A 14,258-nucleotide genomic window follows, 5' to 3' on the forward strand; every position below is an offset into this window, starting at 1 on the left:
TAAAGCAGCTAAAACCATACAGTGTTAGGTACAGTACAGATATAGGCCTTAAGTCATCCTAAAACTGATATAAGAAGTCGGTTTACTTGTACATCATCTCTTAAACATAAAATGTGCCTGGGCTGAATTGTGTCCCCCAAAATCTCATAAGTTGAAGTCCTACCCCTAGCATCTCAGAGCATGACCATATTTGGAGATGGGGTCTTTATGGGAGTGATTAAGAAAAACTGAGGTTATTGAGGTAATCCCTAATCTAATGTGACTGGTGTCCTTACAAGATGAGAAAATTTGAACACAGACAGAAATACACAGAGGGAATTATGCACAATATCAACTCTTCCCTGGGTCTCCAGTCTGCCAACCTGCCCTACAGATATCAGCCTTGCCAACCATCACAATCCCAAGAGCCAATTCTTAAAATAAATCTAGAGAGATGAATGACAGATGATACAGACAGAGATACAGAGATACAGCCTATTGGTTCTGTTTCTCTAGAGAACCCTAATACAGCCTCTGAAGACAATAAAAGTGATGCTTCTTGGATACTTCTAATTCTTTCCAAAAGTAACTACACCGCAGTAAGCCTCTAAAAGGATGGAGAGGGTTGGAGCAGCTGAGAGTCCCAGAGGGTGTACTATGCAGTGGGCTGCTCTTCGTTTCCCCCTGAACCCAGATCCCACTCAACTCCCAATCTCTAGTTCTGCTCAGTGTTCTTCAGCCCTCTGAGGCTGTTTACATATAGGACCCACTGCAAGTGAGTCCTCTGAGGGTGCTGATGTGTGTTGCGGGAAGTCAGGGGCCCCAAATGGAGGGACCCGCTGAAGCCATGACAGAGGAACACAAATTGTGAAGACATTTATTAGTTCCCCAAATTAATACTTAAAATTTATTAACGCCTGTTTTTACTGCCACCTCTGAACATAAATTGTGAAGATTTCATGGACATTTATCACTTCCCCAATCAATACTCTTATAATTTCCTATGCTTGTCTTTAATCTCTTAATCCTGTCATCTTCGTAACCTGAGGATGTATGTTGCCTCAGGACCCTGTGATGATTGCATTAACTGCACAAATTGTTTGTAAAGCATGTGTGTTTGAACAATATGAAATCTGGGCACCTTGAAAAAAGAACAGGATAACAGCGACGTTCAAAGAACAAGGGAGATAACCATTAGGTCTGACTGCCTGGAAGCTGGGCAGAACAGAACCATATTTCTCTTATTACCGAAAATGGGTAAGAGAAATATCACTGAATTCTTTCCCCAGTAAGGAATATTAACAATTAACAGCCCTGGGAGAAGAATGCATTCCCAGGGGGGGCCTCTAAAATGGCCACCCTAGGAATGTCTGCCTTATGCAGATGTAGATAGGGATGAAACATGTCCTCATCTCCTGCAGCGCCCCCAGGCTTGCTAGGATTAGGAAATTCCAGCCTGGCGAATTCTAATCAGACTGGTTCTCTGCTCTTGAACCCTGTTAAGATGTTTATCAATGACAACGCGTGCACAACTGGACATGGAAGTTCATTAGTGATTCTAATTTCACCCTGACCTTGTGATCTCGCCCTGACCTTCTGCCTCATGATCTTTTGTTGCCCTTGAAGCATGTGATCTCTGTGACCCACACCCTGTTCGTACACTCCCTCCCCTTTGAAAATTGCTGATTTTTTGTAGGTTTTAGGGCTCAAGGGGCACCACGGAACCTGCCGACATGTTATGTCTCCCCTGGACACCCAGCTTTAAAATATCTCTCTTTTGTACTCTTTCCCTTTATTTCTCAGACCAGCTGACACTTAGGGAAATAGAAAAGAACCTACGTTGAAATATCGGGGGCTGAATTTCCCCCAATAGATGTGGGTTCTGCTTTTCAAGATTTATCTAGGTAGAGCTGAGCTGTATGGGGCATCTTCCTGGACTTGGATCTTGAGGTCTTCTGCTCCTCGCTCCTAACCACTCTCACCCCACAGCCCCACCAAGCCATGAAAGCCAGTCATCAAGACTTGGGGCACTGTTATTTTTACTATCAAAACCACCTTCTTGGCTGGGAGTGGTGGCTCACACCTGTAATCCCAGCACTTTGGAAGGCTAAAGCAGATGAATGACTTGAGGCCAGGAGTTCAAGACCAGCCTAGGCAACATAGTGAAACCCTGCCTTTACAAAAGATACAAAAATTAGGCCGTTGTGGTGGTGCATGCCCGCGGTCCTAGCTACTCAGGAGACTGAGGTGGGAGGGTCTCTTAAGCCCAGGAGGTGGAGGTTACAGTGAGCCAAGATTGTATCACTACACTCCAGTCTGGGCAACAAAGCAAGACTCTATCTCAAAAACAAACAAACGAAAAAGTCTTCTTTCATTCTGAAGGCAGCAGACCCAGGTTGTCTGCAACCTGTTTGATTTAGAAGCACATTGAGCCTGCACCTCTGCTCCTGGTTTATTTAGCGAGATCTCTCCAGCCCTAGAAGTTCTCCTCTGTGCCTGTGCAGATGTGCTTTACTTTGGAGGTTGCCTAACCTGAGCTAGGGAAGATGTCCCAGGTCCCCAAAATAAACACTCTAGACAAAAATAATTGAACTCTGAAACAGTATATGAAAATTTTTGAAATGCTTCTTGAGACAATTTTGTTGTGACTATACATTGCAAACAATTACAGTGGCTTATTCACCTAAATCTCCTCAGCATCTAGTTTGTCGTGAGTGGATACTCAGGAGAGATTTAAGGGATGTGGAACGAATGAAGGAATGAATGGGATTTACGTCTGTAATTACAGCACACCATAATGATCCAGGAGTAAACTGAGCTTTTGTTTCTATCCTTTAAATCTAGGAAGCTGCAGGATTTCCCAATTTTCACTATAGCCATTAATATGTAAATTACCTGCCCATTTATTTAATAAAATGGTAGAATAGGAGAGCTGTGCTTTATAAAAACTTGCCTAAGTGAACATAATCATATAGAATAAACGCCTACCTGAAAACCATAAGAAAAAATGTTTCCAAATCCCTTGCTAAAGTAGTCAAGTAAACTTCAGGTATCGATGTATTAACTTTATTTTTTAAATAATATGCTCTTGTCTGGATTGGAGTACATATTTCTTTAGAGGATACAACCTTTACCATAGTTTTAAGAGAATAATGATTTGTATCACTAGAGGGAGACACAGTTTGCCAAAAAGCTATTACCAGGCAGGACTGAAAACTTTCCAGTTTTAAAACTGAAACAACAAGAAATAAAGCTGCCACATATTGTTTCCCATATTCATATCACTGTGATTTTAACAAGTTCAAAACTAGAATTATTGAAAACAATAGGCTAATTTTTCCTTTCTGAAATAATATTGAAACTGTGAATCAAAGGTGGAAATGGACATTGTCAAACTTTAGTGAAACACTAAAATTCAAATGTGACAACATTGAAATACCAGAATTTTTCAACTATTTCAAGACAATAAAAATCGGTACACAAAGATTGTATCTATGTGCTTAAGTATCTGCCTCTGTGAACAGCTGCTTTTCTAACATAAAAATGAATTCATCTAAATCTCTCTCCCAGGTAAAGAAGTCAGAGTTGAATTCCATACTTACATCACAACACAAAATGGAAGACTTGACTTTTAGACCTTGGTATAACAGTAAAATGTTAGATGTTAGATTTCTACTTCTTAATTAAAGAACAACAAACATGCGTTTTTTTGTTGTTGTTTTTTGTTTGTTTTTTTTTTGGTGTATGTATAGTACATGTACTTGTGTACTATACATGTGGTTTACTTGTGTTTAAACCACAGTTCAGTGGAACTAAAATGTGATTATGTTTCTAGCAGATTCTTGTTTTGTTTTGTTTTTTTTTTTACTAATTTACATTTACATTTCCTACCTGGCTTCTGAAGACATTTGAAATTGTTTTTATTATTCGCATTTTATAGGAAGAAAATTAAGGCAGAGCTATTTGAAGTAACTTCTCATAGACACAAAAGAAGCATGAGGTCCCAAGCCCAGATCTTTGGTTACTAGTTTCACATTCTTGTTATCCAACAAGGTAGCCATGAAAATTGTGCTAGAAACCCAGGAATTGGAAGGAGAAGACTACAAAGTTTTAGGAGAAGCAGCAGCATTCTTCCCTAAGATTGGGGCCAGAGAAATAAAATTTGGAAGATAGCTTGTTTCTAGCTTCACGATCTTCTGTGATTTAGCAGTGTCAATGTAATTCAACATACCACTAGTTTCTTTTTCTTTTTCTTTTTCTTTTGAATGGAGTCTCTGTCGCCCAGGGTGGAGTATGGTGGTGCCATCTCAGGTCACTGCAACCTCTGCCTCCCGGGTTCAAGAGATTCTCCTACCTCAGCCTCCTGAATAGCTGGGATTACAGGCACGCGCCATCACACCCAGTTAATTTCTGTATTTTTTTAGTACAGACGGAGTTTCATCATGTTGGTCAGGCTGATCTTAAACTCCTGACCTCATGATCTGCCTGCCTCAACCTCCCAAAGTGCTAGGATTACAGGTATGAGCCACTGCACACAGCCTTACCACTCTTTTCTATAGGCAATTTTTTCTAAGGAATCTCATAGACAATTCTTTTGGAAATTGCAGAGCACAGTTGGGAAAAAACAACAGGAATACTATGTAAATCTCTTTATTGAGGATCCAAGAGCAGAACAGACTCTATGGAAGCCAAAGGGACCAATACGGACTGGACATTTGAATTTTTAATGGCTATCTGAAAAAAAGTTTAGGTTTTGAAGCAGCTTGGCATCTGTAAGAGATCTTTACCTACAAAAGGCAAAAAGTATAGATAAGAAGTGATGCAGTTAGAAGTCCACACCCTGGTGAACAACCAGTTATAATAATAATAATAATAATAATAATAATAATAATATCATCCAACACTAGCTTAGAATGGCCTCCCTAGCTTGTTCCTCACCAATGACTCCTGTCCCTTTCTCACCACTTTTTGTGTATCCTTCTACTGTTCTAGACCAATTCTGTCCTCTTTCTCCAGATCATTCTGTTCTTCACTGCCCCTTCTGTATTTACTGAAATATGTTTTCTTTAACCCTGGTATTTGTTCTACTTATTGAATGAAACATCAGTTTCCCTGTTGTTCATTTTTAAATATTGGTTAGAGATTTACTATGTCTCTTCTAAAAACTAAAGTTCTTTTCTTCTATTGTATGTCGTATCAATCAATTCTTTTCCTTCCAATGATTCAATGACCTGCAATGAAAATCAGTCCCCTGCCCCATCCTTTCTCTTTCAAACTCTTATCATCATGACTGACATTCAGCTGTCTGCTGTTAGCAGCACTCACTTTTTCTTAGGCCACCGTATTTCCAGGGAGATCACAGAGAGAAATGCAAACTTATAAGAATAGGTGGTGGCAGAAGTACACCCACAGCCACAGCGATTCACTTCCATGAATGTCACTGAGATCTTTGGGATTCCATAGGAAACAACTGAAGCAAAGTCCTGATGCCCAGAAGCCAGCCCCAAAGAAATGCCATCCTATAACTGGAGCTTTTGAAGTAAAGAGAGTGCAGGCACTGTTAGTGCCATATAGTAAGTCCTCCACGGGAGCAGCTCCTGGTGTGGTGAGTGGTGTGAGGTGTCCTCACTGGGACAGAGAACACCCTTCCGCTTGATGCTTCCCTACACCGATGCTGCAATTGTTGGGATCACCACCGCATCAAGAACAGGCTGCTAATATTCCCAAAAGCTGTCATGAGAAAGCCAAATTTGCCACATTGTCATTTGTGCAAGGATAATGATATCATATTTTATGTCATTTGCAGCCTTAGTTTGTGATTACATGCATGGAAAGAAAAAAAAAAAAACAGAAAGTACACTTGGCAGGAATTATGGCACAAGCTGAGTTCTAGCTGTCCTCTCCTTGGAAACATCTTTCAGTTTTCACAATGAGCCACTGCTGACTGCTTCCTGACACTGCCAAGTACTAAGATGTGAAGTTGCACAGGTTCCTGGGTCCCTTCCCTTGTTACTTCTCAGGCATTTGAAACACTGCTGTGACCGTGACCATAACCAGCCTCTGTCAGCACTATTCCCTGCACTCGAGAAATGGTGTTTCCTAAGGTTTGGCTAAAGAGAAAATGCAACCAATCAATAAAATGTTTAAGTGCTAGTATTTTATAAAATACTAAGGGGAAGAAAACTTTACCTGAGTATAAAAACTCAGTTTACTCATAAAACCACGGCAGCACTGTGTTAGAACTGCCGGTCCTTTATTAGCTGAGTAGCAATGGTACACTTTAGCCAGGGCAAGGGAAGAGGGGACGTACATTTGAGTCTGTAATTACATCCATTTTAGAATGGTTTCTTGTCTTCCCTGGGAAATATTCCAAGTCAGATGTCAAAGGACAGCTGTTTTACTCCAGATGTTTTTGGAGATCGCCAACGTACATTTAGATTGAGAGTCAAGACACAGGAATTTAAAAAACATAAAATGGCTCTTTTATGATGCATTTAAATTAATTTCTTTTAGTATTTAGAACAAAAGGAAGAACAGATGGTGTAGATGTAGTTTAAAGTGAGAGCCATTAAAATAATCTTAGCCAGAAAGAGAGTTTTCCATAACAGGAATTCATGAACCATAAGAGTTTAAGCAAATTTTTTAAATGGCTCATATGATAAGAGACTATATCATTTCAATTATAATTCATGCACTACTGATATGTAATAAGTACACTCAGGATTTCCATATTATGCTAGAGTACTAAAAATTATGAAATGTCAAGAAAAAAGAGTAACTGCAAAAAGATAAAACTACACATTGTTTTCTTCAAGAGTACACTCAGATTTTATAATTTTTCAGTTTTAAATCTCCAATCATTAGTCCCCATATTTATATAATTTGTATATGTCTTATATTCGTGGAAAGAAAAGGAATACGTTTTAATGTAATAAAGTTATTTATGGCTTCTAGGCTTTAAATTACCTAGTTCCTTCCTTAACATTGCACATTTTTAAAAGAAGATGGTAGCAATTCACATTATTTCCATTGATAAAGTGATTTGTACCTCCAAATATGGCAATTTCTTACAAACCCATAAAAATGTGTGTATGTACATAATTTAACATACGTACAGTTACGTAATACTTTAACTCCCTTTCACACACAGGACACATGCATTGTATCAAGAAGAGTCCTGCCGCATGACACAAACCCTATAGCTATTGAACTTCAAATGCCGAGTCAGTAATTTTTGACTAACAGATTCGGACAACAGTTATAATCTTATTGATAACTCCCAACAATTGTTAGTGATGGTAATGGAGCCAGAGTTTAATGAAGGTGGCGGGGGCTGGTCCAGTAATAATAGCTCAGGCATAAAGTTTAAACCTCTTTATTGCGTAGCTGACCCCATCCCAAGACAAATAACACCGTTTACTCAAACACCTGATGCCAAATGTGGCCACTTCAAATTTCTCCCTCATAGAAGCCTCTGATCATTTCAGGAGTATTTGAACAATGGACATTAATTGTCAGTTTTGTATTTGATATGCTGGACCTCTCTGAAGTTGACTGAATTATTTTTTAAATGTCTTGGTTTATTGAGAATGATTTTTTAAAAGCATTTTAAAAGCACTTCCCTTAACTCATCCTTGTAAAAAAAAAAAAAAGCATATATATATATATAAAATGTTTTAATGATGCCACAAGCCAAGGTGGAGATTAGGCACATGATGAACAGTTCATGCAAAATGCAGTGTACTCTCTAATGGCACCTGAGTGCCCTGGTTACATCAAAATAGAGTGATAACTGTATTTATTTCAGAAATGATAACATTATTCAAAATGTGAAGAATTACCATTTGGTACTAACACAGAGCATTTGAACACTGCAAGAATTGCGTTGAACTAAAGCACAGAAAATATATATATATATTTTTTTTTGACACGGAGTCTCACTCTGTCACCCAGGCTGGAGTGCAGTGGTGCGATCTTGGTGCGCGCCACCGCGTCCGGTTAATTTTTGTGTTTTTAGTAGAGAGAGGGTTTCACCATGTTGGCCTGGCTGATCTTGAACTCCTGACCTTAGGTGATCCACCCACCTTGGCCTCCCAAAGTGCTGGGATTACAGGTGTGAGCCACCATGCCCAGCTGAAAGTATTTTTAATTCAAGATTTCTGGAAGACAAGACCCCAGGTCATTTATCTCAGTAATGCTATTTTACATAAACAACAAAAATCTGGGATCTAGCTCTGGAACCCAGCTGACAGAGGTTGCAATCCCTGTGAGGTGATTTTGGACATGGTACTTATCCTTGCTATGCTGTTTTCTCATCTAGAAAACAGAGCCATAATGCACCTGTTTCAAATGAGTTCATGTGTGTAAGGAACCTGGCACTACATCTGTTTCATAGGAAGTATCAAGCTATATTATTATTATTAGGATTATCAATAGAAAAATGGCTCTGCACTTATTCAACTGAATAAAGCACACTATTCTTCTTTAATGAAGTGCAGGGACAAGTCCTGGACTAAGCCCATATTCTTATCCTCTGCTTACAGTCTAAAGAGAAAAAGACAGGAACTCAGTGACGGCAGTACTGGCTTATGGGAGAGTGCTGTCCCTTGGGACAGGAGAGCAGGAAAGAGCATCTTGACAAAATCAAATATACCTATGGACCAGCAGATGTACCATTGCCCAAACGGGAACACGTTGCCTTTCCCCATGAAGTTATGAGTATTGCTACATAATTTATTCACTCATGATGTTTTGGATTGGGTTAAGCCTACTAAACTGGCCTACTAGTCCACTTTGCTCCCCAGATCGTTTTCTGTCATTCAACACCCATTGGATTTTTCTCTTCCTTAGAATTGTGTTGTTTATTTTGATCTTACCTTGTGAAAAGTCTAACCTGAAATGTCCTCGAGCTAGAGTACAAGGGTTTAAATGTCAATCTAAGCTTTTTTTTTTTTTTTTTTTTTTAAAGGAACAATATCAAACAGGATGAAATAACTAAAGAAATCTAGACTGAATCCTTGGTCTAACCTGAAAGCAATATCAAAAGACAGGATGATTTGTGAAGGTGCTTCCTGGCTATAGAATGCTCAATTGTATTCAAAGTTAAAGAAGTCGAAGGAAGTAAATAAGGCAGTGCTAGGATATGACAAAGAGAACAAGGAATGAATACTCAGCACAAGAGTGCTGGAAGGTCTCCAGTGCACACAGGTGAACACCAGGGTGTCCACCTCGTCCCTACTGCACAGGACTGTCCTGGTTTCAGCACTGAAAGCCTCACAGCCTGGGAACTCTCCTGAGTCCCAGGCAAACCGGAAAGGTTGGTCACCCTCAAAATACATATACGTTTGCTTGTCTCTTTTCCCTGGATATTTTTTCCTTACAATAGTTTATTAGTTTGTTCATTTCACTAGTATTTTTTCCAAGGCTCCAAGATTCCAGGCCTCCTGGTAGGTGCTGCAGACACAGTGGCCCATCACAGACAGACTGTGTCCCTGCTTTTATACAGCTTATGTCCCGTGAGGGAGGCACAGGTAACCAAGTAACCACACACCAAAAAGAGGGAAGTGTTATAAAGATAATAAAATTCAGCTCATGAGACAGAGTCACTTCTCAGGGTGGGGAGGCTCAGAGGCAGCATTTGAGCTGAGCCCTGGATGATAGGAAGAAGCCAGCCATGTAAATAGCAGGGGAAGGACATCACAGGCAAAGCGGACAAGGCAGAAGCCAGAGGAAAGCCTGTGGCAGGCATACTGGAAGGCAGGCCACTGGGGTGGGAGATCAGTGGGTTGCGGGGGCCGGATAGCAGAGGATTTTCATAGGTGGGTTAAGGGCTTTGGGTCTTACTCTAACTGCATTGGAGGGTACTGGAGAGTTTGAAGCAAGGAAATGTAAGGGATAAAGAGGTTCATATGATCCAATTTGCTTTTTTGTATATCTCCCTGTTGAGTATATGAACAATGGGGCACAGGAAGATAAAAGTGGAAGGAAGGGGACCGGGCAGAAGGCTACTGTGGCCCACAGGGTGATCCTGCCTAGGTCAGTGGCTCTCAGATGAATCCGGACCAGGTGCATCAGCAGCACATGAAACCCTCCAGAAATGCAAGTTTTGAGGCCTCACCTCGGAACAGCAGAGTCAGTATCCCTGAGTCAGCCCAGCCATCCATGATGCAGCAAGCCTTTCAGGTGACTCTGATGCAGCGTAAGTGTGAGGACGTCTGGCCCAGGGCCAGGGCTTGGAATGCATTAAAAATACTGGTGCTGTGGTGGACCTCAAACTGACTAAGTCAGAATTGTTGAAAAAGAGACTTCTGGGGACAGTGGCTAATTTGGGCAGTGGAGAAAGGGTAAGTATTTAGGAGCAACCTGAGGCCTTTCCCTTAGGCAGCTGGGCAGAGGCTGGTGATCAATTGTAACTGCTATCCATCCTCCTCTCTCCACTTCACTCACCTGTCATGCCAGAAGGATTCTTCTAAAATACGAATGGATCAAGCCACTAACTCATGTTAAAATAATTTTTTCTCCCTTTCCAGAAACCCCACTATTAACACAGCTAACTCTTCATCCGCAAAGATTGTGGCTCCAATCCCCAAATCAAAAACATGCTAGGCCAGGTCCGGGGGCTCACGACTGTAATCCCACTGAGGTGGGTGGCTAACACGGTGAAACCCCGTCTCTACTAAAAGAAATACAAAAAAATCAGCCATGTGTCTTGGGGGGCACATGTAGTACCAGCTACTCGGGAGGCTGAGGCAGGAGAATGGAGTGAACCCAGGAGGTGGAGCTCGCAGTGAGCCAAGATGCACCACTGCACTCCAGCCTGGGTGACAGAGCGAGACTCCGTCCCAAAAAAAAAAAAAAAAAAAGAAAGACACATGCTAGGTGTTTTGGCAGATGGAATTTAATACAGGGAACTAGTTTCACAGGCTTTAGAGGAATAAAGAGTGAACAGCTGCAATAGCCCAGAGATCAGGCCTGTGGAAAGCAACTTCCCTGCCCCAGGGCTGGAGGAACAAAGCCTCAGTGTGGGAAGCTCTGATGGGGCCCTACATGGGGCTGGGTGCCTCCTTGAAAGGGAGGAACCCACAGAGCAGAGTGAAAACCTGAAAAGGGGCATGCTTCACCTCTTAGGGGACAAAGGAGGGTGATTTCAGGAATGCCCAGAAAAGAAAGATGTTAACAGCCACCACCAGAGCATGCTGACAGGATGGCCCATGACCCTGCTTCCTGTTCTGCTGGCCAGCCTCCCTATAGGCTCCACTATTGGCAGATGCTAACAGGGATCCTCTGTCTGAGGACCAAGGTGGTTTGCAGACTTCCTTCCCCAGCATCCTGGTTCCTTGAGGACAGCATTGGAGTCGAGAATTAGGAACTGCATGACTGGCACACAGAATTACGATCTCTTCCCTGATCCTCACCCTGGACCAAAGTCGGTCCTCCTACACTTGTTCCCATGGCACTGTCGAGCCTTTCCCTCCTAGAGTTATCCTCACCGAGCTACCAGTCTCCCCTGCTGGGCCCCAGGTTCTGTTAAGGGCAGAGACTGCGCCAGACTTCGATACCTGGGGGAAAATAAATGCTAATCAGTGTTTTCTCAGTGCCTGCACTCATGTCTTGGCACAATAGGCAATTATAAATGTTTGTTGAATGTGCTAGGCATTGTAACAAGCAGTGTAAATATAGAGATGAATAAAAGGAGAAACTGGCCGGGCGCGGTGGCTCAAGCCTGTAATCCCAGCACTTTGGGAGGCCGAGACGGGCGGATCACGAGGTCAGGAGATCCAGACCATCCTGGCCTACACGGTGAAACCCCATCTCTACTAAAAAATACAAAAAACTAGCCGGGCAAGGTAGCGGGCGCCTGTAGTCCCAGCTACCTGGGAGGCTGAGACAGGACAATGGCGTAAACCCGGGAGGCGGAGCTTGCAGTGAGCTGAGATCCGGTCACTGCACTCCAACGTGGGCAACAGAGCGAGACTCCGTCTCAAAAATAAATAAATAAATAAAAGGAGAAACTTCTTCAGGAACTAGTAGACCACTGAGAAAAAAATCAAGCACCATGTCTGATCTTTAGAAAAATAAAAACAACACCAATAAGCATTTTGTTTTCATAACATTCCATTAGGCAAGTTTTCATTCACCGGATATGTTAAATAGACAAATGAAAGGCTTTCCTAGAAGAGCTAAAACACTCTAAAATCACAGTGTGCTTAGGAGCTTCATAATACCATATAAGAATATAATACACCAGGCTAGCATGTGAAAAGAATGAGCATCCTCCTAGACCACAGCTCCACCCAGGACGATTCCATGCGAATCTCCCCACTGCCACACCCTGCCAAGTCTCAGCTCTCAGGCCCAGCATTCAAGATTCCTTACAAATGGGCCCCTATCTGCTGTGCCAACCTGATCCCGCTGCACAGCCTAATTAATTTGCATATTATTCCCTGAACATATCAGGAGCAATCATCCCATGTCTGCTTCTTTGCCTATCGAATAAAAATTTTGTCGAGCAAGAAGTTATTTTGATATAAAGGTAGACATCAATATTTGTTTTCCCCAAGTATCTACGTAGTCATTGAATAAACAATCTCTTCACCAGGAATTTTACATGTCCTTTTTAATATATTGACAATTCCCCCTTTGAGTCCCTGTCTACTTCTGGGTGTTCCATTGTGTGCTGTGTATCATTTACTTCCTTTGGCACAAGCTATGAACTATTTTCATTGCTGCAGCTCTCAAACCTATGAGGCTGTGACGCCGCCCCTTACTTAGGATCCTCAGGATCTTTAATCAGAAATGTTCCTTGCATCAGGATTAGCTAGAAAAACACTTGTAATCTCATTTGTTTCAACTATAGCAAGAGTTGCTTTTAAAAATCCTTATTTTTGGCTGGGCACGGTCGCTCATGCCTGTAATTCCAGCACTTTGGGAGGCTGAGGCGGGCGGATCACGAGGTCAGGAGTTTGAGACCAGCTTGGCCAATATGGTGAAACCGTGTCTCTACTAGCAAAAAAATAGCCTGGTGTGGCAGCATGTGCCTGTAATCCCAGCTACTCAGGAGGCTGAGGCAGGAGAATCGCTTGAATCCAGGAGGCGGAGGTTGTACTGAGCCAAGATCGCGCCACTGCACTCCAGCCTGGGGGACAGAGTGAGACTCTGTCTCAAAAAGAAAAAAAAAAAAAAATCCTTACTTTTCCACCTCTAGATAGATAGTAAACTTAAATGCAAACACTGCATTTTGTTCTTTCTCATATTCTTCCATACGATCCATGCTCTATGAGACTGCTCCATGCCAAACTGCTGAAAGAAAAATCAAAAAGCTTGTAAAAGTAAATTTAAAGATGTATTATTTCCTTAGCATGAAAACATGATTCCTTAACAAAAAATTAGATGAACAAGCTGACTGGAATGAGACTTAACCTCAACAGGAAATAAATGAAGCAGGCTCACAGAGCCAAGCAGTCTGCAGAGGAGTGCGGGTCAGGGAGGCGTTCTATCCTATCATGTTGGAGTACTGCTTGATCTACAGCTGCTCCAAGATGCTCTCTCAGAAACACTGGCTAGAAACAGCATTTTTCACTTTTGTGTTATGCATGAGTCACACATGAGTACATGCACACGCACACACACACGCACACACACCACCACCACCATTTCTACTGTTGCAGTGGCCAAGTTCAATGACTATGACATTCTCAACATAAAAATAAACTTGAAAACTTGGAAAATACACTACTCCACTTCTCTCCATAGTTGAACTAGGTGACAACCTATTCTAGTTCTATTGCTAGAATTCGAGCCGCATGTGTAGGTATGTCTGCCTGTGTAGTAAGAGCGGTTGATTTTACACACCGGCACCAGGGCACTAGAAACTAAAAGACTTGGCCGGGAGCCGTGGCTCACACATGTAGTCCCAGCACTTTGGGAGGCCGAGGCAGGTGGATCACCTGAGGCTGGGAATTCGAGACCAGCCTGGCTAAGATGAAGAAACCCCGTGTCTACTAAAAATACAAAAATTATAAAATTAGCCAGGCGTTGTGGTATATGCCTGTAATCCCAGCTACTGGGGAGACTGAGGCAGGAGAATTGCTTGAATCCGGGAGGCGGAGGTTTGTGGTAAGCCTAGACCACACCATTGCACTCCAGGCTGAACAAGAGCGAAACTCCATCTTAGAAAAAAAGAAAGAAAAGAAAAGAAAAGAAAAGAAAAGAAAAGAAAAGAAAAGAAAAGAAAAGAAAGAAGCTAGAAATTCTCTTTCCTCTGATGGCCAAAATACACA

The sequence above is a fragment of the Chlorocebus sabaeus genome, chromosome 8, assembly GCF_047675955.1.
Source record: "Chlorocebus sabaeus isolate Y175 chromosome 8, mChlSab1.0.hap1, whole genome shotgun sequence".
NCBI classification, from domain to species: domain Eukaryota; kingdom Metazoa; phylum Chordata; class Mammalia; order Primates; family Cercopithecidae; genus Chlorocebus; species Chlorocebus sabaeus.